The 26,289-nt window shown below is 35.7% G+C and overlaps 1 long non-coding RNA gene across 1 annotated transcript; it reads left to right on the forward strand.

Annotated features, from left to right (window-relative positions):
* The first annotated feature begins 3,484 nt into the window (after positions 1 to 3,484).
* Positions 3,485 to 24,908, forward strand: LOC138165687 (uncharacterized). Its single transcript, XR_011169402.1, has 3 exons — positions 3,485 to 3,674; positions 22,379 to 22,437; positions 24,465 to 24,908. It is a non-coding gene; the product is annotated as an uncharacterized lncRNA (long non-coding RNA).
* The last annotated feature ends 1,381 nt before the right edge of the window (positions 24,909 to 26,289 follow it).

Raw genomic sequence — 26,289 nt, forward strand, 5'->3', positions numbered from 1 at the left:
TTTGGGGTTTTCTTGACAAAGATACTGGAGTGGTTTGATATTTCCTCCTCTCCCTCATTGTACAGATGAGGAAACAGAGGCAAACTGCATTAAGTGACTTGCCCAGGCTAACACAGCTAGTAAGTGTCTGAAGCTTGAATGAGAAAGATGAAAAACTTGTCATTTTCTCATTTCATAAGTTTTGTGGGAGCGAGCTGGAATTTTGGTTTCATCATCCCCCCCCCCCCACACACACACACACTTTACTACTGACACATCAGCATTAGGTCCTTTTCAGGAGTTTTTGACCTCCACCTTTCTATGCCACATCCTTATCAGCATTAGGCCATTTCAGAGGTTGTCACCCTCCACCCTTGCTTGTGACCTTTTTTCCCTCCCTTACTTTGTCATTTACCAAATAAGGAAATGAATAATACATTGGCTCCCTGTCCCTCCTTTCAGCCAACAGAGATAGTGGCAGGCTTCTTTGTTACTCACCATTGGATTAGATTTTGTGCCAAGACTGAGAACCCACCTCACAGCCAATGGGAAGAGGGACAGCAGGAGGAGGGGGCTTGAGTGCCTTAGGGTATAAATTCTTGTTCTGTCTGTTGTAATACTCCTCATTCAGCTGGTTCATACTGGTGGAAGGGATGCCCTCTTCTCCCAAGAACTGAATAAACTTACTGTTACTTCCCCAAGATGTCTCTGACTTTTAATTTTTCTGGGTAGGGGATTTTTGGGGTCCCCATACCCCATGCAAGCTGATAGGATGCTTGGGTGCTTGTGTTGGCCCTACTTTCAAGGTCACATTTCTCTCTAACCTCAAAACACTATCCCTGACAGTTTTCTTCCCAGCCCAAGGATACTATGCTTAGTAATAGCTCATGAGTGGGCCCCAGTAAGGCAAACTATCTCTCCCTGTTACAAAAACAAACTGACCTCTGTAGAATCCTTGTATGAACAGGGCTATCTTGTACCAGCAGAACTACTATGTACTAATTCCCACAGTTGCAGTTTACAATCCAGAGGTCAAGCTATAGATGTCAACTCCCAAAACTATCTTGTTTCAGACCTAACAGACTAAAAAAATATGTCCATACACCCCCCACTCTGGTTTCCAGGAGTGAATCCTGCCTGTGACCAAGGGCTTATGCTAGCACCTAATTAGCATTCTTGCCATATAATCTGCTACTTTTCCTATATAAGCTTTAACATCATTCCTGTTAGGTTGCAAGTTCCCTACAGAGCTCTGCCTACCATGTTAACATTACAATAAACTTTTGCCAATTTGACTTAAAAATTACTTGAGTCCATGAATTCATTCCAGAAGACCCTTTCCTGTACTTCTGTGCTTGAACGGTCCCTGAACCTCTCAAACCACATCAAAGCCAGATTTTAACTAAGGAAGATGAATCTGGATTTAGAAATATTCTCTGACATAGAACTCCAGTGAAGATTCTCTGTTGTAGATGTCTCAGAGTACATGAAAAGAAAGTGAGAATGATAGTTGATTGTGACATGAAGGCTGCAAGTCTGTCTGATTGAGAATGGTAAAACCCTCATGTAAGACAGATAAGCAGTAGCACAAGGGAAGACTGCTAACACAGTTTCACTCTTGATCTGGTCAGACAGGAAAGACACTAAGATAGCTTCTAAGGGGTTAATAATCTTGCTTTATAATAGTCTAGTCTTCTTAAAAAGGTTACTGATAATGGGAGCACTAACTCCTACAGCATTCCCTATTCACCATTTTCACGGGGCCAGGCAATAAGTGGGGGGCAAATACCCCTACATCTTTTTTTTTTTTTGGCGTTTTGGAGGGGGGAGGGCAGGGCAATTGGGATTAAATGATTTGCCCAAGGTCACATGTCTAGTAAGTGTTAAGTATCTGAAGCTAGATTTGAGCTCAGGTCCTCCTGACTCCAGGGCTGGTGCTCTATTCACTGCACCACCTAGTCACCACAAATATCCCTACATCTTGATGGGGGCAGTTGAGACAGGCACAGCTTGTGCATTCCACTGAAGCCTCTCAAGCCTCAGTGGGGGCCAGTAGAGGCAAACACATTTTCCCCAAGGTTTGAAGGGGATGATCAAGGTACACACAGCATTCTAGTTTGTGCATTCAACCTTCCCCATTCCTTGACCAGTGCCCACCTGCTTTATAAGGCAACAGACAAAGAAGGCATATTGCCAGCAATCACCTTCAATTTCACGTTACCTTATCCCTATATCTCACTGTACGGTCGCAGTGGATATTTACATTTTCAGTACAAATGTTGATATCATTTATCATTATATGATGCTGCACAATTATGGTGGAGATATTTTGATCCATAATAATGAGAACTCTTATGTAATACCTGGGAACAAGAAATTGTTATGGTTATGGATCCTGGGAAACTGAACTCTAAAAAATAATAACAAAAATCCACTTCATACACATTAAAATCCACCTTACTTACACTAAAATCCACCTTACACCTCAATAGTGTTAGAGAAATTTGGAAGAGGGGAAGGTTTGAGGGAAAGATAATAAGCCCTGTTTTGGACATGTTTGATAGATAATTGATGACGAATATCTGGATCTCAGGAGAAAGAATAGAACTGGATATACAGATTTTGGAAACAATGACATAAAGATTCTTTGCTTCCTTAATCTTGAATCTTGGATTCCCTGTCTTCTTTCCAGATGAACTTCAAGTACCACCTTCAGCCAGGGGCCTTTACCTGCTACTGTTTCCTTCCCTTCCTATATTACTTTCTTTTTAATCTCTATATATCTTTATGTACCTGGTTATTTATAGTTTGTCTCCCTATTTAGAATATAAACTCCTTGAAGGCTGTGTTACCTTTATCTTTTAGGAGAGTGGTCACTATACAGTAAGTGCTTAACAAATGTTTGTTGATTGTTTCAATGAAATGGAGAAGGTAATCCTTGTTGATGGTAGTATCAATAAGTGGGAAAAAATGGTTACCAGAGGTTGTGTAGAAATTGTAGTGAAGAGAGAAAAGGTAGACAGACATCAATGGTTTATATTAAAGCAAATTGAAAGTTGGGTACAAGATGTTTTGTACTAGTTAACTTAAGATAGATGACAGAAAGAAAGACAGTTAAGTGAATGATAAAATAATGATAAATAAATGTAAATAAGTGAATTAATATCAACCAATCATAAACACAGTATATTGCTTGCATAGGCCTTGTGGCCACATTGTACAATACTTTACTCTCTCAGAAAGCTTAGTCACTGACACAATGGATTTGTAAAGGAAGAGCCCATATGTTTTCTTATTTTTTTCCTCCAACATATTTTTTTTATTTCATTAAATACTTTTAAATTATATGTAAAAAAAGTTAACTTTTTTTATTGACCCCCCCCCACACACATACACTGTATCAGACCACTCCTAATCTTGGGCTATCTAGGCAGAAGAATCTGTCTCCACCCAAGCCTGAGCAGATTAAATAAATTCAGGCCTGATTTGGAGTTTGGCCATAAGACTCAGTAAAATCTCATTATCAGTGATGCTCTTCTGAACAACTTTTCCAAAGGGGATGGCTGGGGAGGAAGCTCTGAAAATAATTTTTCACAGCATAAACTAAATATTGAGTTAGGCCTCCAGCATGTTGGATGGGTCCTCTGGGCAGGAACTATGGAAGAACATGGACCACAACCCTATAGGATGATCAGGTATGTGTGGATTTTAATATAAACAGTTGCTGGTAATGCTGTTTCAACTAAATCAATCACATTGAAAAATTGAATGTTTTTCTCCCCATTTACGTACTTAAATTTGTTCATTATTCTATATGATAACCTAAGCCTCCCTTCATGCAATGTAAAGTGTAAATGAACAATTACAATCAATCCTCTCTGTTTTTTGAGGGGGGGGGGGATAGAGGGCAGGGTTAAACCTCCTTGAAAATGTCAGAGAAGTAAAAAATGTAAATATTAATACTTGGAAACCATGGGAAATAAGGTATTAGGTTCCTGTGACCACCAAAACCTGTCTATTGCTAGAGATTGCTGAAAATACACTTTTCTGTATACAATTTTTTATAACAAAACACTGATTCTGATAACATACATTTTTCCTAACACATTAACCATGAAATAATGGGAAGAGGAGTGGAAACGGGATGGAACAAAGTGGGGCGGGTGCTGCAATGTTAGAAGAACACCCAGATAAGAAAGGGAAACAGGCACCTTGCCATCTCTAATCTCCCTTTCCACTTTGGGGTTGAACTGTTCCCCAAAGAAAAGCACATGCCTTGGAGTGAGTCCCTTATCCCAGTATGAGCTTAGAACTCCCTTGGTAGCTCAGCCTGACCAGAACCAGGAGGAAGTCCTTCAGCTTACAGGGGTAGGGACAGTGGGTACCAAGGGGACATTGGGTCTCTCATTTTTTTTTTCTTTACTTCACATAGCTGCAAAAATATGTGGTTGTCAACTTGAAAGTAAAAATGAAATTACTAATAAAATCACGGAATGCTTGAAGTCATTGAGGATTGATTGTATTCTATTTATTTGATTAAAAAAGGCAAGAGATGACCAAGAATTTGAGGCCCAAAGTGGAATTCTGGGACTAACTCATTGATTTGACTATAAATATGGGTCAAGTTAACTAGAAGATTTGTTGACCAGGTACTATTTTACATTCACTTGTACAAAAGGAGCTTTTCCAGAAAATGATGACCAGCTGCTGTCTGTCTCCAGAAAGGATTAGCAAAAGGAAACAGATTTACTTTGTAGCTTTAGGATTTAGACTACCTATAGCATATAGAAGAATTTTCAGACAGCAAATTTTGTTAATAGTAAAATAGGTTAAGAAGGAAATATTATGGAGTCACCCCTGAGACCTTTAAAGGAGGATGTACTAAGTCAGTACTAAATAAATTCAGGAGTCAAATAACCTATCAGATTATGACTATATTTTCAATGAAGTGGAGATTTCAGGCAATTGTCCAAATAATTAACTCCACAAACACACTTTTGCTTCAATTATTGAGATCTTTTAGGTGAAAGGGTTTCCTGGAGTGAATAGCTTGAATAATGGCTTCAATTTTCTTTTTCAATTTGTGTGTATAGACAATGCCTCAAGGATACCTCTAATCCTATTATTCAGTTTCAAGTTAAACATATATCCTGGGAAAAACAATCTGGAATAATTTTTCTATCCAGATATTTAAACAGTTTTAAAGAAAATTTAACCAAATGTATTAATTGAAATCCCATCATTTGCATGTAAAAAAAGCTGAAGGGCAGAAGAGGTAATCTCAGAAAACAAACAAAAAAACAAGAGTACAACTAGCCCCTTGTCTTTAATCATAAAGCAGTTGTTTACTTGTTTTTTTTTTCTTTTGGCTCTGTTTGCAGTGGTAGTCAACATAGGGCAAATTAGTCCCAATTCTAACCACTTTTCCTTCTAACAACAAAATAACTGGTGCCCCAGGGTAGGAGAACAGGGGTTTCTGGGAAATGAAATAGTTTTCCCTCTATAGAAAATTAACAGTTAACTAAGTCACTAGACTCTTCTTTCAACCTCATTTTCTATAAAATGAGGATAAGAGCCCCTACCCCCCCAGAGTTCTTGTGAGGATCAAATGAATTGTATATGTGAAGTATTTTTCAAACCTTAAAGTACTATATAAATGTAAATGATGATGATGCAAAGTCATTGACTACACAGCCTAGGTAGAGTCAAACTTGAAATTCTGTCTCCATTAGTAACATGGCCTAATTTAGCTGACTAGCTTCAATTAATAATATTTCAAATAGGGGGTGGCCAGGTAGCACAGCGAGTAAGAGCACTGGCTCCAGTGTCCGGATGACCTGGGGATTGAATCTGGGCTCAGACACTTAGCACCCGCCCAGAAACACCTGGCCATGTAACCTTGATCAAGTTACTTAACCCCAATTGCTAAAAAAAAAAAAATTATATTTCAAATAGATAAATCGGTGATCAAATATGTATATTTTAAATGAGTATGCATATGTGTGTGTAATGTATGTGTATGTATGAAGTATCCCCAGATGATTCTATCCCAGTTCCTAATATATATATACACACACATCAGGTACAGATAGATATAAAACATTGGATTTTCAGTTAAGATGATCTGAAATAAAATCCCTATTCATCAAGAAAATTAGTGTGTAATAGATCAGTTTATCTCTGAATTTATATATATATGTATATATAATATAATATAATATAATATAGACATATAAATCTGTATGTATATATGTATATGTATGTCTGATATATAATAGATACTTCATAAATATTTATTCATTAATTATTTATAGCTTTTGGGCACATTATAGCTTCATAGATATTTTAGAACTAGTTGGCACCTTATGTATAATCTATCCTGACATTTTACAACTGGGGAAATAGTTTTTCTTATATTCTTATAGCTAGGGGCATTGTTTTAAAATGTGAATTACTTAAAAGATCTACTATAATGATATATTTCAGTGTCAGAAGAAATTGTAGAGATAATCTGATCCACCCCTCCCTCCTCATTTTCTTGAATTAATATTTGAACTCAGATCATCTTGGCTGAAAATTCAATCTTTGCATTACAGTATTTTTCATTTTATTGTAGATAAATTTATATACAGGAATTCAATAGTTTCTAAGTTATTTCACAATTATCTCTTTATGGCTAATCTTTGAATAATTATATATTTTTAGATTGCCTCAGTGCATTTTTAAGAAATTGATTAAAAAATATCAATAATACATTTTCTTAAGCAGTGAAATGTATCCTAGCTTAATGTTATGTTGGCACTAAAAGTTTAAAAAGAAAAAAAAAGAATTCATTTTTCTACAAATAACTCTAACATCTCTTATTTTAGTCTAATTGTAACTCTCGTGTGCCATTTGAATTAATAAATATTTCTATAAAAAGTGTTTATATATACATACATGCATGTTTATGCATGCATATATTTGTACTTATATACATATATATGTACAAATTCTCATTATAATCATAAAATAATATTCAGTATTTTTAATTTCATTTTTCTACATGCTATACTCTAGATGCAATTTGTAATTTTTTTTCCTTGATAATGAATGTCAGTGAACTCCATTTAGGTTCTGAGCATGTCTGTATGCTTTGGAACTGTGGAAAGTGATGACTTTGAATCCTAGATGTCAAAATTAAAGTATGACCTAAGCCTTTCTATACCATGATCATGGTACCATGATCTATACCATGGTAACATTACTGGATTCTTGAGAAAAATTTACCACTGAACACATGCCAATTCTCATGTCCCATCACGTTTCTCTGGTCCTCCTTTCCACTGATAGGTAGTTTAATATACACTGATTGAGAGGTATTTGGTATGACTCATATTTGGCAGATATTCCCTCATTGTTTAGATCATTTCTCATATACTCTGGGTCTTGGCCATAGAGCAATATAGGATCTGACCATGGACCCACATAGAGCCTAAGGAATTGCTGAATGTCTTTCTCCAGGGACCAGTATGCAAGGTCATAAAGAATAAATTCAGAGAGGAATAATAAAAGCATTGGATTATTGCTTACATTCTAGTACCTTCTGTACAGGGTGATCATTTTGTTTTCCTTGATCGATATGGGTATAGGAGATGTCATTTTGATGATGATTATGATGATGATATTAATAATAATATCTAATAACTATGTAGCATGTTAATGTTTAAGAGCATTTTACATGTTATTTCATTTGATCTACACAACCACCTTAGGTGGTAAGTGAATTTTCCAGTGGCAAATTCAGTAGAGGAAGGAAAGGGGATACTATTTATTAGATGCCTGCTGTGTGGCAAACACTGTGCTAAATGCTTTAAAAATATTATCTCGTTCGGTCTGTTTTATGTTTTGTTTTTTTCTTTCCCCATTCCATTGGTTATAATTCCTCTTTATAACATGACTAATGTGAAGATATGTTTAATATGAATGTAGATGTAGAGCCTATATCAGATTGCATGCCGTCTTGGGGAGCAGCAAGGAGTAAGAGGGAGAGAAAATTTAAAACTCAAAAACTTGTGGAAATGAATGTTGAAAACTAAAAATTAAAAATAAAATAAAAATATTATCTCATTTGATTCAGTAATATGCTGAAGCTTTCACAGTCTTACCTGTGTAAAATAAACTCAGTTGTCAATTCTTCAATTGCACCATCTGACCTTTTTTCCCATTCAGATATTCCTCCTATAATGGATATTTTATTTTCAAAATACACTTTCAAATTTCTGCCTAGTCCTCTAGATCAGCACCTTTGGGATCTCCTAGCCTTGACCATGGCCTAGATTTCTATTTACTCACTTGGATTTCAGTTTAGACTTTTTGTTCTCAGGTAAGTTCATGATTTTTTTTTTTTTTAGCCCTAGGGACCAATTTCTTTGAGCTGAAGTGAACTTCTGTTTATACATTTGAACTTCAGTTTTGACAATGCTTTTCTTTCCCCCAGGCAGTTTCTCTGCTTGTAAACCCTTTAACTGTCACTAATTTCTAGTATGTCTTACTCCTATGTCCCTTCTTCTTCCATTCCAAAGTGCATAGGAATAATACTGGAGAACAAATGATTGTTTAAACAACAACAAGAATCACCATCCCCACCAATTCAAACTTAAATTTTGAAGGTCAGAAAGGATCAAGTGCCATTAGCATTTGCTCAATCTAGGGCTACCTTGACTGAATTAATCAATCAATCTCCAAATATTTAAGTATTTATTATGTTCCCATGTTCCAAAATCTTTCCAACCACTGTGTCTATTTATTACAAAGTAGTTGACCACCTCATCCCTACCCTGACTGTTAACTGACATGATTATTAGGCATTGGGAAGTTCCATAGTTTCCCCATTTAGATTAATCCCTTCTAGCCAATAATTTGGCTTTGCTTTGGCCAAATTAGATTAGATTTCCCCATTTAGATTATCCCTTCTAGCCAATAATTTGGCTTTGCATTGGCCCTCAGGTGATGGCCATCACTGTAGTGCACGTTCTTAACCCTGCATTCTTGGACTATTATAATAGCTTGCTGGTCGGTATCTCTGCTTCAAATTTCTCTCCACTTTCAACCTTTCTACATTTAGCCACTAAATTGATTTTCCTACAGCACAAGTCCAACACTTACTTGATTAACTCTAGTGGCTCCTGGACCAATTTCCAAATGCTCTGTTTGGCATTGAAATCCCTTTATATCCTAGCCATCACCCATATTTTCTGTCTTCTTATATCCTTTATCTTCTTGTATCTTAACATCTTATACTGTGTTCTCTGTCATGTACTCTTTGGTTTAGTGGTATTGTTTAAAGTTATTTCTACCTCCAATGTGTCAATCTCTATTTAAAAAAAGGGGGAGAAAAAGGTGCCTATGGATTGGCTTGTCATTGCAATAGAGTACCTGTATGCCCATTTTCCTGGAAGGTCTTTTCTTGCTCTTGATACTTCATCCCTTTGCCATTCAGTATTTGATAAATGGAATGTGAATAGGCATTTTTTTTTTGAGGAAGAAATCTAAAATGAAAAATACTCCATCACCATTAATTAGTGAAATGCAAATTAAAACAGCTCTGAGGTTCTGCCTTACACCTATCAGATTGACAAAAGTGACACACACAAAAGAAAATGAACATATTAGAAGAGATGCGGGGGAAAGATGGCACATTGATGCACTGTTGGTTGAACTTTGAATTGTCACTTTGGGAAGCAATTTGGGACTATACTCTATGAGTTACTAAACTATGCATACACTTTGACCCATCAATAATATTGCCAATTCTACATCATTGGTTGTTGTCCTTTGTTCTTGAAGAAGACCAAAATGACATCACTATGGTTAAGTCAAGTTTCAATGTGTCCACCTGCAGTTGATCATAGTAATACAAGCTCAGAATACTCTACCACATGTTGGGCACAAATAGTCTGCGTGAGCATTTGGTGTGGGTACTCTAAATTTGGGCATTCTGTGTTTATTTTGAGCTGTTTCAATTCTCCTTTGCTCATAGAGCACAGCATCTTCTCCGATGTGGGCACTCCATGCTGAGTAGTCATGTGCCAGTGTCTCCCATGTCACACAATTCCTAAACATTGAGAGTGTCCTTGTATTGCTTCTTCTGACCACCATGTGAATGCTTGCCCTGTGTGAATTCTCCATAAAACAGTCTTTTTGGCAAGCATATGTTTTGCACTTGAACAATGTGGCCAGACCATCAGAGTTGTGTTCTCTCTCTCTTTTTTTTTTTTTGCTTTTTGGAGGGGGGAAGGAAGGGCAATTGGGGTTAAATGACTTGCCCAAGGTCACACAGCTAGTAAGTGTTAAGTGTCTGAGGCCGGATTTGAACTCAGGCCCTCCTGACTCCAGGACTGGCGCTCTATTCACTGTGCCACCTAGCTGCCCAGAGCGTCCTCTCCTAAGCAAAAGTTTGAATGCTTGGCAATTTGGTTCAAGTAAGCACCTCAGGGTCTGGTACCTTATCCTTCCAGGTGATCTTCAGAATCTTCCTAAGACAATTCAAACAGAATTGAATCAGTTTCCTGGCATAATTGTGGCAATACTGTCCAAGTTTCACAAGCATGCAACAATGAGGTCAGCACCACAGCTCTGTAGACCTTCAGTTTGGTAGTCAGTCGAATACCTCTCCTCTCCCATACTTTCCTTCAGAGCCTCCCAAACATTGAGCTAGCTCTGGCAATGCGTGCCTCAACCTCATTATCAATATGGACATCCCTAGAAAGTATACTACCAAGGTAAGTGAACTTAACCTCAGCATTCAAAACTCCTCCATTTGCTGTAATCAATGGCCACACATATGGATGGTGTGGTGTTGGCTGATGGAGCACCTGTGTTTTTTTGGTGTTAAAATTAAGTCCCGGCGGCTAGGTAGCACAGTGAGTAAAGCGCTGGGCTCAGAGTCAGGAGAACCTGAGTTCGGTTCCGACCTCAGACACTTAGCACCCACACAAAACAACTAGCCGTGTAAACTTGGGCAAGTTACTTAACCCCAATTGCCCTCCAAAAGGCAAAAAAAAAAAAAAACCCAAAAACAAAATTGTTAAATCAAAATTAGCACAAAGAGCAGAGTGATCCATACTTCATTGCATCTCAGCTTCAGAGGTTTCATTGAGTGCACAATCAAATTCAAATAGAAAATTATGCAAAGAACTCAAAGAAAAAAGACCCATATATACAAAATATAATATTTGTGATATCAAAAAGCAGAAAACTAAGGAGGTGCCCATCAATGGGAAATATCTAAACAAATTTTAGCATATATAAATGTAACATGAAACTTTAGTTTCAAAGAAACCTTTGAACAATGGCATGAAATGATACAGGGTCAAATGAGCAGAATCAGGAGGATCTTTTTTTTTAAATATAATCATAATATTGTTGTAGAGGTAATCTATTTCAAAAGACAACATTTCTGATCAATGCAGTGATCAACTATGATTTCAAAGGACTGATGATAAGGCATGCTACTTACTTTGTAATAAAGAGGCAATGGATTCAGAAAGCAAAATGAGATGTATATTTTGGACATGACCTTTGTAGGAATTTATTTTGCTTGAATATGAAAATTTGTTAAGGGGATTTTCTTTTTGATTCTCAATATATGTGGGACGATTGGTAGAAGGAAGAAAAATAGATATTTGTTCATTTAAAAAATAAATTTAATAAAATGAAGCTTTGCTTTTGTGTTAAAGCTCCTATCTGAAACATATCAGTTGAGAATCCTGGAATAAGTGACAATATAAAATTGTGAGACATGAAAAAAATGTTCTATTGCTTTTAACTGTTACCATTCAGTCATGTATGGTCTGCATGTAAACTTGATAAAATTTTAGCCAGTCTAGTCTGAAAATGAATTCCAAGAATGTTACCTTATGTAAAGAAAAGTTGATTTCTCTAGCATACATGCCAAGCCTTGGAAGTCCAAGTAGTCTAATAATTCTAGTTTTCAAGAGTGATAGGATATTACTGTTCATGGCATCAAAAAATCAAAATGTCATTGAGGAAAGCAATTACAAAATAATTCACAAGGCCAAGCAGAATTGCTAATTAGATTTTGAAACATGGATTGTATGTGATCTTGCCTCAAAGATAGAAACTGATATTCAGAGATCTTTTCTAGCATGGAGGATAACTTCTATATATTCTTGACTCAATTTCTATAATGGTTATAGATGTCTATTAGTTCAATGCAGTATGCATGGAGCCCGATAGACTCTTATCAAAATAGATGAAGTTAGCCTGGATGATGGCTCTGCACAGCTATGAAGTGAACCTCTCCAATTGATGCAGTGATAATTTTGCCTCCTCCCTATCCCCAATAATTTATTAAGCATACAGAATGGAGGGAACACTAACAGGGCTTGAGTTTATTAAACCTGTTTTTACTTTTAAAAAATTCTGGATAGATGATCTCAAAATACATCTCTGTTTCTGATGCAAAAGCTGAACCCATGGAAAAGATCAATCAGAAAATGATAATCTGATGGGGACAGAAACTCTCTCTCTCTCATAAAACATGTCTTTCCTGTTGGGAAGCTCTGGAGTTATCTTCCTGGCCTTAATTATGACAATCAACTTTAGGGGAGGTCCCTGAATGAATTACGATTCCATGTGAGATAATTCTTATTTGCAGAAACTACGCTGCTGTCCATGAGTTAAGCAGTGTGAGCACTGTGTTATAACCCTGGCAATGCAAACATCACCCAAACCATTTTCATATGCTTTAACCCTAGTTCTGTGTTTCATCTTGTTAGTACTGCTTTCAATGTAGTGGAATATTCTCAAACCACACTGGTCTGCAACTTCCTCCATAAGTTAAGGGGACATTTTTTTTTATAAAAGATTTGTCGCATAATGGGTTTCCAGACAATGTGACATCCTTCATCAGAATTTTGTTTTGTCTAGTATTCCCCTCCAGGCTTTCTAGAACTAGTGCCTGTCCTGAGAGAGTAAACATGGCAGAGAAGTTCCTCTATCCCCTGAAGCTTTCTGCCCCTAATTCCAGGAGCTCTGTCCCCACCTGGAAATACTGACTTTATCAGTAGCAGGATTCATTTGTCTACTTTTCTTTCTCTTGGGTAGGTTTTACTGGCAGTGGTGACTGCACCTGAAACAGAATCAATGCTGGGTCTAATGTTTGTCCACCTTGCTTTGCCTTCAAGCTGGCTCCAATTTTATCAGGTCTTGGTTTTCTTTCCCTTATCCTGAATTCCTTCTGGTACTTTTTGCAAAAACTTTGAACTTACCTTTCTTCTTTAATTCTATGGTCATAATTAAGCATCAGGTCTATTAGCCTTGATTAATCCTAGTGTCCCCAATATTCTGATAAGCCGTTCTCATAATTACTGTTAAAGACTCTCCTGAAAATAAAAATTGCCAAAGTCTCCTCTCTGTCCAAAGCAGCTCACAGGAAGGGTCTGTATTACCAGGCTGGGAGTGGCTGCAGGCCTCAGGGCATAGAATCACTGACAGCTGTGGTGGATTATAGAATTCTTCACCCACAGATGCTAAAGACAATTTTGAAGGTTAGTGGGAAAGGTCTCTCACCTGGGTGAAAGAGGAGGGTGGTCCAGCCCCAGGACAAAGGCAACCACTGCTGCAACAATGGCTGCTTCTGCAGCTTTTGGCTTACAGTAGGAGAATCATGCACCTGATCAGAGGGGGCTTTCAGGGATCTCATTGCTGGCTATAAGACAGTATTCTCTTGCTTTGCCTATGCTTGGATCTGGGTCGCAGTCCTGGGTGGTAGTCCTAAGGTGAGGAGGAGCACTGGTGTGGCAGAGCTTGTAGCAGCAGTGGAGAGGGATTCCTCCTCACAGCTCCAAGGAAGAAAAGAGTATTTGTGGTTGCTCACAGACCAGAGCATAGAACAGGAGAGGAGTAAACACCTCGCCTTTGATCATACCACCTTGGAAGAACTGAAAATTTATAGATCCCTAGAAATAGACCTGAAAATATTTGCACAAAATCCCTGAAGCTTGGGGCAGTACACCCTCCACTTAACAAAGAGCTCAAAAGTTAAGTAAATGACTGGGAAAATGAGTGAGCAATGGGAAAAAAATAAGATTATAGAAACTTTCTTGTTGAAAATGTATTTTCTTACATCCTTAGTAACAAGGATGATTAAAACATACAACCAGAAGAAGACAATGAAGTCAAAGCTCCTACTTCCAAAACCTCCAAGAAAAATATGAATTGGTCTCAGGCCATGGAAGAGCTCAAAAAGGATTTTGAAAATAAAATAAGAGACATAGAGGAAAGATCGGGAAGGAGAATGAAAGTGATCCAAGAAAATCATAAAAAATGAGCCAACAGTTTGCTAAAGAGGCCCCCCAAAATGGTGAAGAAAATAAAACCTTAAAAAATTACTAACCCAAATAGCAAAAGAGGTCCAAAAAGCCAATAAAGAGAAATAGGCCTTAAAAAGCAGATTTAGCCAAATGGAAAAGGAAGTCCAAAAACACACTGAAGAAAAGAATTCCTTAAAAAAATTAGAGTGGAGAAAATGAAAAGTAATGACTTTATGCAAGATCAAGAAACAAAACCAAAATAATAAAAAAAAATAGAAGTCCATGTGAAATGCCTCATTGGAAAAACAACTGACCTGAAATGTAGATCCAGGAGGCATAATTTAAAAATTATTGGTCTACCTGAAAGCCATGATCAAAAAAAGAGCCTGGACATCATCTTTCAAGAAATTATCAAGGGGGGTGGCAAGGTGAATAGAGCATCAGTCCTGGAGTCAGGAGAACCTGAGTTTGAATCTGGACTCAGACACTTAACACAAAAACTAGCCATGTGACCTTGGGCAAGTCATTTAACCCCAATTGCCCTGCCTTCCCCCTCCACAAAAAGCAAAATTCAAAAAGAAATTCAAAAAAAGAAATTATCAAGGAAAACTGCTCTGATATTCTAGAACTAGGGAGTAAAATAGAAATGGAGAGAATCCACCAATCATGTACTGAAAGAAATCCTAAAAGGAAAACTCCTAAGAATACTGTAACTAAATTCCAGAGTCTCCAGGTCAAGGAGAAAATATTACAAGGAGCTAGAACTAAATAATGCAAGTATTGTGGAAACACAATCAGGATAACACAAGATTTAGCATCATCTACATTATGGGATCAGAGGGCTTGGAATATGATAATCTGGAGGTCAAAGTAGGTAGGATTAAAACCAACAATCACCTACCCAGCAAATCTGAGTATAATACTTCAGGGGAAAAAATTGATATTCAATGAAATTGATGACTTTCAAGCATTCTTGATGGAAAGACCAGAGCTGAATAGAATATTTGTCTTTCAAATACAAGAATCAAGAGAAACATGAAAAGGGAAACAGGTAAGAAAAATCATAAGGGACTTATTAAAAAGTGTTTATGTAGAGTGCGTATGTCCACTCTCTATATACACACTCAATTGGGTATGGAAATTGATCTTGCCCTACAGGAAAGCAAGGGCGAAGGAGGGAATAGGGGTGGGGGGCAGTTATAGAAAGGATGGCAGATTGGGGGAAGGTGAAACCAGAAGCAAACACTTTTGAAGAGAGACAGGTCAAAGGAGAGAATAGAATAAATGCAAGGTGGGACAGGATGGAGGGAAATATAGTTAGTCTTTCACAACATGACTGTTAATGGAAATGTTTTGCATGAGTGCACACATATTTCCAATATTGAATTGCTTGCTTTTTCAATGAGGGTGGGTGGGGAGGAAGGAAGGCAGAGAATGTAGAACTCAAAGTTTTAAAAATGAATGTTAAAAATTGTTTTTACATGCAACTGGGTAAAAAAAATATACAGGCAAAGGGGTATAGAAATCTATCTTGCCCTACAGGAAAATAGAAGGGGAGGGGATAGCAGAAGGTGTGTGGGTGAGTGGTGGAAAGGAAGGCAAATTGGAGGGTGGGGTAATCAGAATGCACACTGTCCTGGGGTAGGGGTAGGAGAGAGATGAGGAGAAAATTTAGAATTCAAAATCTTGTGGAAGTGAATGTTGACAACTGAAAATAAATACATTTTAAAAAATAAATAACAAAAAAAATTTAAAACAAACAAAAAGAAAATCTGCATCCAGGACATTGTGAGAGGCCAGGGTCAGGGATAGAAGTATGAGCAGGAAACCAGTGAATTCGGCAATTGAAAACCAACTTAGATTTCTGAATCAAGTCCTCCATTCTCTTATACAGCTTTCTTCCTTACCATTGCCTCCTCCCCCCTCTCTCCCCACCAACAAACATACATCAAGTCATAAGTGAAATTATATTAGGAAAAACCTGCTAATTTGGGAATGGTTGAAAAGAAATCTATATCTAAACACATTTAATGGAATTTCTCTTAACTTCTGGGATTGTAGAATCCCCATGCATTAGTTAAAGATTACATAGGTTTAAGAAAAAAATGGATTTATGACTATTTGGAGTTGTTTTAATATACATTTCTTTACTTTTTTTATTCTTTTATATTTAGTGAAAGCTTTTATTCAGTCACTGAACTTGTCCTTTCATATCTACCTGGCATTCATCTCTCATCTGTGGCTCCAGGAAGTTTAGCATTCTCAGTGGCTATACCCTAGTAAACTGTCTCAGCAGATGGACTAAACTGGTTTGAGTGTAACCGATAGGCCTCTAACCTGTTGGTTATTTAGAGGGTTATCTACCCCTAGCCTGTGAAGACTGGGTGGTTGAGAACAATTTGTTTCAATGGCCAAGCCGCTGATCAGGCATTAAATCAGGCACTTAGACCTTGGTGAGACATTGAAGAATCCAAAGTTTTCTGCTGCATTCCGCGCCATTGCCAGTCATCTTGACTTTTTTCTTGCCACTGGACTTTGACTCTGGAAGAAAGAGTGAGCTTGATGATATTGTGTAGCTCTGCATTGCTTAAATCCAAATTGGGCATGATTCAAGATATCACCTCATTTGTGTGACTGACATCATTTTACCAGATTCCAGTGATTAGGGAACTTTAGGTTTGAATAAATCCACACTATTCATACCCTTATCAGAAAAATGACATTAGTGCTGCTATTGAAGGAGGGGTAAATTTGGAGAGGATACAGTTGTCTGCTTTTTTGGCTTGGGTGTAGTGAATACTATGAGTAGATGATGGTGAAAAAGGGCAGGTGAGCAGCAGTAGTCCCTATTGGTAATGTTCTCTTCTAGCTCTGCATCTATATCCCTGTTTCTTGTACACTTACACTACATTCCTATTGGTGAATTAAAGCATGTCCTCATAATGCTATTTGCTACACTAGTTGTGCCAGTAGGAATTATGTATATGAAATGCTCATGAAAAATATAAGCCTGACACAGTCTCAGCAATATCTTCTATATCCCAATGGGGTCATAAAAAATTGAATTTGCAGTTTACTCTGTCCCCTCTTGCTATTTTAATTAATTCCCACTGAATATCTATTACCACAAAGGAGCATTGCCCAGTAGTACTATTATGTGGTAGAAAGGATGTTGGGGAAAAGAAGTGCATAAGGAGATAAAAATCATGTTGTGATAGCACAGATGTCTCTGCTCAGATGTTAAAATCCTCAGAACTCGCCACATTGTATCAGCATCATTCAGTTAGTCTGTGGCATCATGACAGAAACTGCTGAGCAGGATGCCAACAGTGTCAAGATTTTGGTATGTAGACATCTGTCTGCTTAGAACTTCACTAACAGTATCCATTTGTTGTCATTGTTGTTGTTATATATGACATAACACCATCATCACTATCTAAAGACTTTTTAAAAATTAATTATCTGGAGAGCTGTGTGAGTGAACGGTAAAATGTGAAATATTCAGAAGTGAGACCCTATTCTCTACTACTTCATGCCAGGATATTCAGTTGTCTTGGAGTAGTTGGTATTGCAGTCATTGACAATGTCCATTCTATTACCAATCTTCTGATTGTGCATTAGAAAGTATTTTTTAATAGAAAATTTTGTAAATCATCCAGAGTTTGGTGGTTAAAAATAGATCTTAGTTTTTCTTATAGATATTGCATGCTGGGCCACTATACTATGTAGTATATAAAAGATAAAAGCATCTCTTGCCAATTAACAAAGTACAATTTTGAACAAACAATATTTGAAATTTTTGAATACATTTTCTTTACTGACAGGTGCTTAGAATTGCAAAGAAAGGAAAAAGCTCCGGGGGAAAAATTCTCAAAAATTACATATAGTTATTTTTAAGCAAAATAAAGTGCAAAAAAGGGAAAAAAGGAATTTAGGTTGAAAGTAGATATCTAATATACTGATTTTTTACAAAGGTGTTAAATGTATTTCATTGTCTGGTAGGTATAATAAAAATAAGTAAAATAAAATTTCCATTTAAAATCTCAACAATTTTAAGGGCATGTGTATATATGTAACTATGCAAGTATGTATCTACAAAAACAATAATTTTCTTACTAAATTGTACTGTCCTATACAAATGTGTGTTTGTGTGTGTTTATATATATGCATATATATGTATGTATGTGTTTATTTGTCCATGCAAATATATGCATATATATATATTTTTTTTTTTGCATGGGTTCATGTTATCATCATAATCATCAAGAATTTAAGTGTTTGCAATGCAGCAACACAATGCTGAACTACAAGTACAAAGAATGAAACTATTCCTACTCTCAAGGAGCTTTTGTGTAGTATGCACATATAAAGCATATACATATGATTACCCACATACCATAAAGGTTAAATTTGTGCATTGTCTTTGTAAAAACAAATTAATTAATGACTTTCGTTTTACTGGAATTATGATCAAATGTGGTTGCTAAATATATAAAATCGTGAAACACAAACATTCCTTTAGTCAGTGATTTATTCATAAAAACAAATTATCCATGGGCTTAAGAATCTAAATATGTAAAGGTGTAATATATTTATTTTCCCCAAATGTTAAAACATACATAGACTAAGTGTTTACAGAATGTGAGTTTTGATACCTTTTACATATCCCAAGGGCATAGGAATGCTTGATTTAGCAACAGATTTTCACATCTGACAGAAAGAAAAATGGCAATTGTAACAATTATTCATCTTGTCTGTTTGTTTTCAAGTTTACTTTTCCACTACCAGCTGACCTGATGAAGAACATGGATCATTGACAATAGGACTCACATAATCTCAACGTTTGAGTTAGTTAGTTATGATCTAAGTGCTAAATTTAAGCACTTGAATTTTTCTTCTTGCCTAGATGAAGACTAAGTCTTACTCTCTGCCAAATTTAGACATTTGTATACACACATATCTATCAATCTATAGATATAAATAGGTAGATAGTTATATAAAAACATGCATATATATATATATATGTAAAATTCTAGATATTTAATTCATCTATGGAGTTATTTTCTTCAGAGGCTGAGGAAACACACACATGAAGAAAATTATTGATCTTTATTATAACTAAGTAAGTGGTTTCATTGAAAAATGAGAGATGAAAATGGGGATGAGAACATGGGATCCATTCTGTGCAAATTTCTAATATTTCATAACTAACCCATCTACTTCAGTGAAATTTATATATATATACACTAAATAAATATACTAAAATACATATTATAAATACTATATATGATGTATATATGTGTATATGTATATATATATATATGTATATATATATAGTCTACATGGTATAGGTACTATGAATCTTTGTTCCTTACTATATTTGAGGCATACAAATTATTTGTAATTCCCATAAAAGGAATTTTTGAGTGAATTCTTTCCAGCTTTGGTTATTTAAAAAATTATTATTTATTTATATTTTTCTTTTGGTTGGAAAAAAGTTGAACAGAAACTATATTTCCTATTCATTGTCCATCTTGGAGAACTTTTCTAGTTTCTGTGATGTCTAAGAGTGGAAGTATATTTACTGACTATCTTCACCATTTTTATGTTAACATGTATTTCTTTTTTATTGAAATTCATATCCATATGTTTCTAGCTAAGAAAAAAAGAGAAAACTATTTTATCAAATGTAGGAGATGGAATTTAGAGAAGTTTTTTTAGAAGCATTTTACATGATCTCTTGTGTTTTTATTAATTTTCTTTGTTTTATAAATAACTGCTTTCGGGAACAGACAAAGGAATCAAGCCCTAAGCCCTTTTCAGTTTCAAATGGGAGTTAATTTGAAGCAGAGTGCAACAAGGAAAAGATTATATTTAACCAAATGTGATGCAGTTAAAATATGTAAAAGGCATTAAATTGTGGTCAGAAAAAAATAGTATTAGACAAAAAAAGATAAAGCCTCTAATACCAAGAAGCTGTATTTACCAGTATTTTTCTACTTTATTACCAGGAATAGAAGAATGAATTTCAAATCAATTTCAATGACACAGACTCCACAAGTGTTTGTGTGTGTATACCAGTCATCCTTAAATGTAGCTATCTGAACTGTTTATTATATCTAAAATACAAAATGAGTTTTAGCTATTTTTAAATCTCATGGGTTACAGAACTTGATCCTATTCAGCATACAGTCTAACTTCCACGATTTACAAATAAGAAATTGATGCCTAGAGGTATTAGGCTGTCCAAATCCACATGGGAAGTAAAGCAGCAAACACGGTATTTGAACCTAAATTCAATTCCAAATCTATGCTCTTTCCCCTCCATCAAGCAGTATTTCTGTTCAAAACAAACTGAAAGACACATACAACAGTGTGATACAGTTGGATTGACTATGAGGATTGGGTACTATATCAGGTTTTAGGACACCTGGGTTCTGTTTCTAATACTACTAACTAGCTCTGTGGCCTGGTGAAATTACTACATGATCTCCACATTCCTTTACAAGGCAAAGATTCTATGGATTATAAAATCCCCTTTCCTCAAGAAATAGCAGAGTTTAATTTCCTAGCTGAATGAAGAATGATTTGAGTAATAGAGTTACAGACTCAAAGCATCATTTCATATTTGAATGTTTTCAGAATTTGGTTTAAATTTTTGAATGAATAATATTACCTTGTTATTAAGCATTGGCCAATACATTCATTATGCACTTTAAATGCCATTGTAAATGCCAGTGGTCATCTCTATGGGCCTTCCTTAAACATTTATGCTTACATGGTTTTGTGGATTTAGCTTAATCTGGATACCATACAATTTACTGAAACTATATGAAGAGAGGAGCTACCTTGAGATTCGAAATTTAACTGAAGCAGATGGGTTAGTTATGAAATTTTAGAAATCTGCAGGAAATGGATCCCATGTTCTCACCCCTGTCTTCATCTCTCACCCTTCAAAGCAACCATTTACTTCATTAGTATAAAGATCAATAATTTGCTTCCATGTGTGTTTCCTCAACCTTTGAAGAAAACAACTCCATACCTGAATCAATTATCTAGAATTTTGTGTATATATATATATATACACATGTTTTACCCATACTTATGGTTATAAACAGGCATATATATATGTGTATATGTTTATAAATATGTGTATATATGTGTGTGTGTGTATATACACACATCTTTATGACTATAAATAAATATAAATATAAATGTTGGTGGTCATCAATCCATGATGAGCCATTAAAAACATAACCAGGCTAATCCTTGTATCAAAAATAATTACTCCATCTCTGGCTCAAGTCTTTCCAGCTTCATAGCAACTCTTAAAGTAGTCCTGAATTCAACTGGCAGAATTTTCAAGAAGTCAGAGGAACTTCCATGCCACAAAGGGGCTCTGGAATAAAATTTTGCCAAAATTGAAAAAAGGACCCAAATTAAAAAGCAACAAATGAAAGCAAGGCATACCTGGAGAGTTCTGTCAATGTATGTCAATAGCACATTCATATACCAAGGGTTCTTGACCTTTTTTGTTGTTGTCATTGTTGTTTTCTGTTTACAACTTTTGTAGTTCAGTAATATCTATAGATCACTTAGGAGAATATTAATACATCAGATTTTAAAGGGAACCAATTTTATTGAAAGTAGCTATCAAAACCTTTTTTTTTTAATATTCACAATCTAAAGTTGAGAATCTCTGTTCTTTAGACAGTGTGTGATGTTCCATTCTTGGGCTTTGACATAGCACATTTTAATATTAAAATGAAGCATATTAAAGGCTTGAGGAACTTTAGTAGTAATCTAGTCTCATCACCTTATTTTACAAATGAGGAAAGTGAGTCACAGAGCAGTGGAATGACTCATCCATGGCTACAAAGCTCATTAGTGACAGTGCCACAACTGGAAAAAGTTCAATAGTAATTGTTAAAAAGTCTAATTATATTTAGGAAGTTGAGTGGTGTGGGGAGTGACAGTAAAAATTGATTTGGTGATTTCATAGAAGAAATGTGACAAGAATTGAATATTAGGATACTTGTGTTTTATTACCTGATTGAAGTCATATTTTCTTTGGGCTTCAGGTTCTTCATCTGGAAAATAGGGGAATTATCCTGTATTACATATCTCAAAAGGTTGTGAGGTAAGCACTTTGTGAAACTTTCTAATGTGCTCTGAAACTTAAGTTGATGTAGGCAGTTCATAAGGTTATAGACTTTAAGCAGGTAGTAACTTTAAAGTTACTTTATACAAAGTTCTTATTTTACACATGGAGAACTGCAAGGGCAGAGATTTTCTGTAATCACCCTCCCAGTCATACAGGTAATAAATGGCACCGATATGAATTGAATTCAAGTTTTCTGACCCTAAATTCCATGGTGTTTATGTTGCAGCCCCTGTGTCTAGAAGCTTTGGACATGTTGACCATTAAACTATCTTTGAATATGCAAATTCTGAGGTTTTGTGTCATGCAAATAGAAATTGTCACCCAAATATTAAATATATGTAACATTATTTGACCTAATTTTGTATAACACCCTATTATATAAATTATTTTGAGGGAGAGGAAAATCAAGATTTAAATAAAAATGTCTGAATTAATTGACCAAAGGATGTATGTAGAATTGACTAGTAAAAATGGTGGGCTTTCATCAGTGTACATTGGCAAGTAGTTGATGTTCAGAGCAGAAGAATTTTAAGATCCCTATGATGTTTGTGTATACCCAATAATTTTACTAAATAATTTGAATAAGCTTTTAAAATATTTGAACTATCCTAAATTTTAGACAAAACTACCATGGACACACACATACACACACACAATCAACACTTAAAATGCAAATACTAAGTTAGCAACACATATAAAATAGTCTGATAGTTATAATAAAATTTTAATAGGAAAAGTAATTATATAATTTCAAAAATACTTCGATCATATTAAATGCATGCCATAATTGGAAAATAAGACACTGAGTTTTTAAAAATACTTTACATGTTCTTGCTACCTTAAAAAATGCTTTCACTAATTTTTATGTTGTATTAAAGAAACAGTTAATTATTTGAAGATTTAATTTTTGGAGAATATTGAATATATAGAAAACATATGAACATGAATAGGAAAAAATATTTCCTTAAAAATTTATATTGGGGGTGGGGAGAGAATTATATTGAGAAAATGTTGCTTTAGAAAAATATATTGGGGCGGCCAGGTAGCACAGCAAGTAAGAGCACCGGCTCCAGTGTTGAGAAGACCTGGAGATCGAATCCTGGGCTCAGACACTTAGCACCCACCCAGAAACACCTGGCCGTGTAACCTTGAGCAAGTTACTTAACCCCGATTGCTTAAAAAAAAAAATATATATATATATATATTAACAAATGTTCCATTTTACTCTATAGTTTATTTTAAAAATTTATCTTGTGAAAAATACCATCTTTATGGAGCTAAAATTTTATTGGAGATGGATCTTTGTTGGATTAGGTGGATTCATGGAGATTTTGATTGAAGACGAAACAGAAAAAGATGAACATCTGGTAGAAAAACCAAAAAAGGGAAACTCAAGAGAATATCGTTTTTCTTTTTGCCAAGATGTTGAATACTGGACTTTTTTAATTTCTTAACTCTAAACAGTTTAAGTATATTTTTATTATGGATGAAGAAAAAAAAGTGTCTCCTTGTTGGTATATAGACTTTATATATTATATCTTCAAAGAAAATGAAGTGTGGTGGCAGGAAAAAAAGTGTTCTTAAAGGCCTAAATTTTTTTGAAGTGGTGGATTAAGCTTTTAGGGTGGATTTGTATCCATAATTGGTAGGAAGCATTCTCATGTGAACACCTGGGAACTATTGAATTTAATTAAGTTTGTTTGACTACAGCTGGTGCTCACCCTATATGAGTGCATGTGTACGTGTGTGAGTGTGTGTGTCTGTCTGTGTGTTTTCTTCCTGAGTTACTGCTATACGATGTTCTGACCTCAATCCATGCATAGATTTTATTCTTGTCAGGACAAGCTAAAATATATGCATATGACCAATATGGTTTCAGGTTTCAGAATGTCACTTAAGCAAAGAATTCATATGATTTTTCTGTATGGTGTACATATTGATTTTCAACTGCATTGAAAATCACCTACTCAGATTGATATAGTATTATTTTTGTTTTCATATAGGTTTGCCTTGGAGAAGCAGTGAATTGATGTACTGATTTAAATTGATGTTACTTGGATTGAGTTTGTAAAGTGTTACTGAATTTGAAAATGATTGGAGAAATTTTGAAAGAGAACTTCATCCCCAGTGATAACTAAAACAACAAAAAACTTTGATATGTCTTCTATTAAATAATCCTCATTAATTATGTCAATATTGAGAATACACTGGGAACACACATCATGAGCATATATTTCAGAATGCACTAAATCAATAAAGGCCTATTAGGTTTCTAGTATGTGCAGGCCACTATTCACAGAAAGCAGTGGAAGGTATAGTCCCAAATTTTAAGTGAATTTAAGTCTAGTGGGGAAATAAATTGTAGACGAAGAAAGCACTAACCAGAAATGAAAGGCCATAGTAAACGTCAGTTTTGTCAGACAGATTGTTGGAAGGTACACCTTATTTGAACATGTTTGGAAACAATAAGGAATATAACTAGAAACTTCTTAATGTGAATATTGAGTACTAGTGTTTTGATAAAGCTCCAGGAGAGAAATCTGGTGAAATATAAAGGGAAACTGAGTCACCCGCCTTACCAGACATTTATTACAGGAGGGAAAAACTTTTATTTTCCTAAATATTACTAGCAATTAATATTTTCTATATAGTATAATGAGTTTCAGGATATCTATAAAGACAGACAGCATGAATAGGATATTTTTGCTGTCTTTTTAGCACAAATTCTCTTTCTCTTATCAATTAAAAAAAAAAACCCTGATAGAGTAACCATACTATGAACCTCCCTATCTCTAACATCTTTTCCTCATATTTTCTTAATCTGATGGATTTGTGATTTTGTTATGGAGTATCTTGCATTTATGAGGTCTTTGCTTTATGAGCCCGATGTATAAGCCAAACATCTGATGTGATTGCTGGCTCAAGAACTAAGCAAGTCATGTAAGCATACCAAACCCACATCTGTATTTTCAAAAGCTGCCCTTGGGATAATGAAGAGGAGTCCCAGGAGAGACATCCTATCAGAAATTCATACAGATACATTGTAAAAGCATCTTATCTAAGACTCAGGATTCCTCAGAGGAATGAGTCGTCTGTGAGGAGGACACCAAGCGCTACCACCGCATCAGACTGGGGAAGTAACTCATAATCTCGTTGTCTGACACTGCCTTTACCTTTCACCCACAGAAAAGTGGTTCACATTTAATCAAATGGAACTTAATATGAAGTAGTACAACAATTTAGAAAAAAAAATCACCTTCACAATTACAAAAAGGTAGAAAGATGTCCGGACAATAAGTAGTTCATTCAAGAGATCTGATATTCCTGCTGCCGTGGTCAACTTGAACTGAATCAGAATGAGTTATTGCTTTTTTTTTTTTTTTTTTAAAGCAATCGGGGTTAAGTAACTTGCTCAAGGTTACACGGCCAGTGATTTCTGGGTGTGGTGCTGAGTATCTGAGCCCGGATTTGATCCCCAGGTCATCCCGACACTGGAGCTGGTGCTCTTACTCGCTGAGCCACCTGGCCGCCCCTAAGCAATTGGGGTTAAGTAACTTGCTTAAGGTTACACGGCCAGGTGTTTCTGGGTGGGTGCTAAGTGTCTGAGCCCGGGATTCGATCTCCAGGTCGTACTGACACTGGAGCCAGTGCTCTTACTCGCAGTGCTACCTGGCTGCCCCATGAGTTATTACTTACAAAGGTTGAGGCAATCCCAAGCTTTACTATGAGTAAAATAATATCCAGAATGAGGACTATCATGATTCCGATATATTCTGTCATGGTCAGACCACAGTTGGAGTATTGGAGTGAATGCATGTTAGATTCTGT

Source organism: Petaurus breviceps, unplaced genomic scaffold (genome assembly GCF_028583685.1).
Source record: "Petaurus breviceps papuanus isolate PSGF00001 unplaced genomic scaffold, PetGlider_PUasm1.0 214, whole genome shotgun sequence".
NCBI lineage: Eukaryota > Metazoa > Chordata > Mammalia > Diprotodontia > Petauridae > Petaurus > Petaurus breviceps.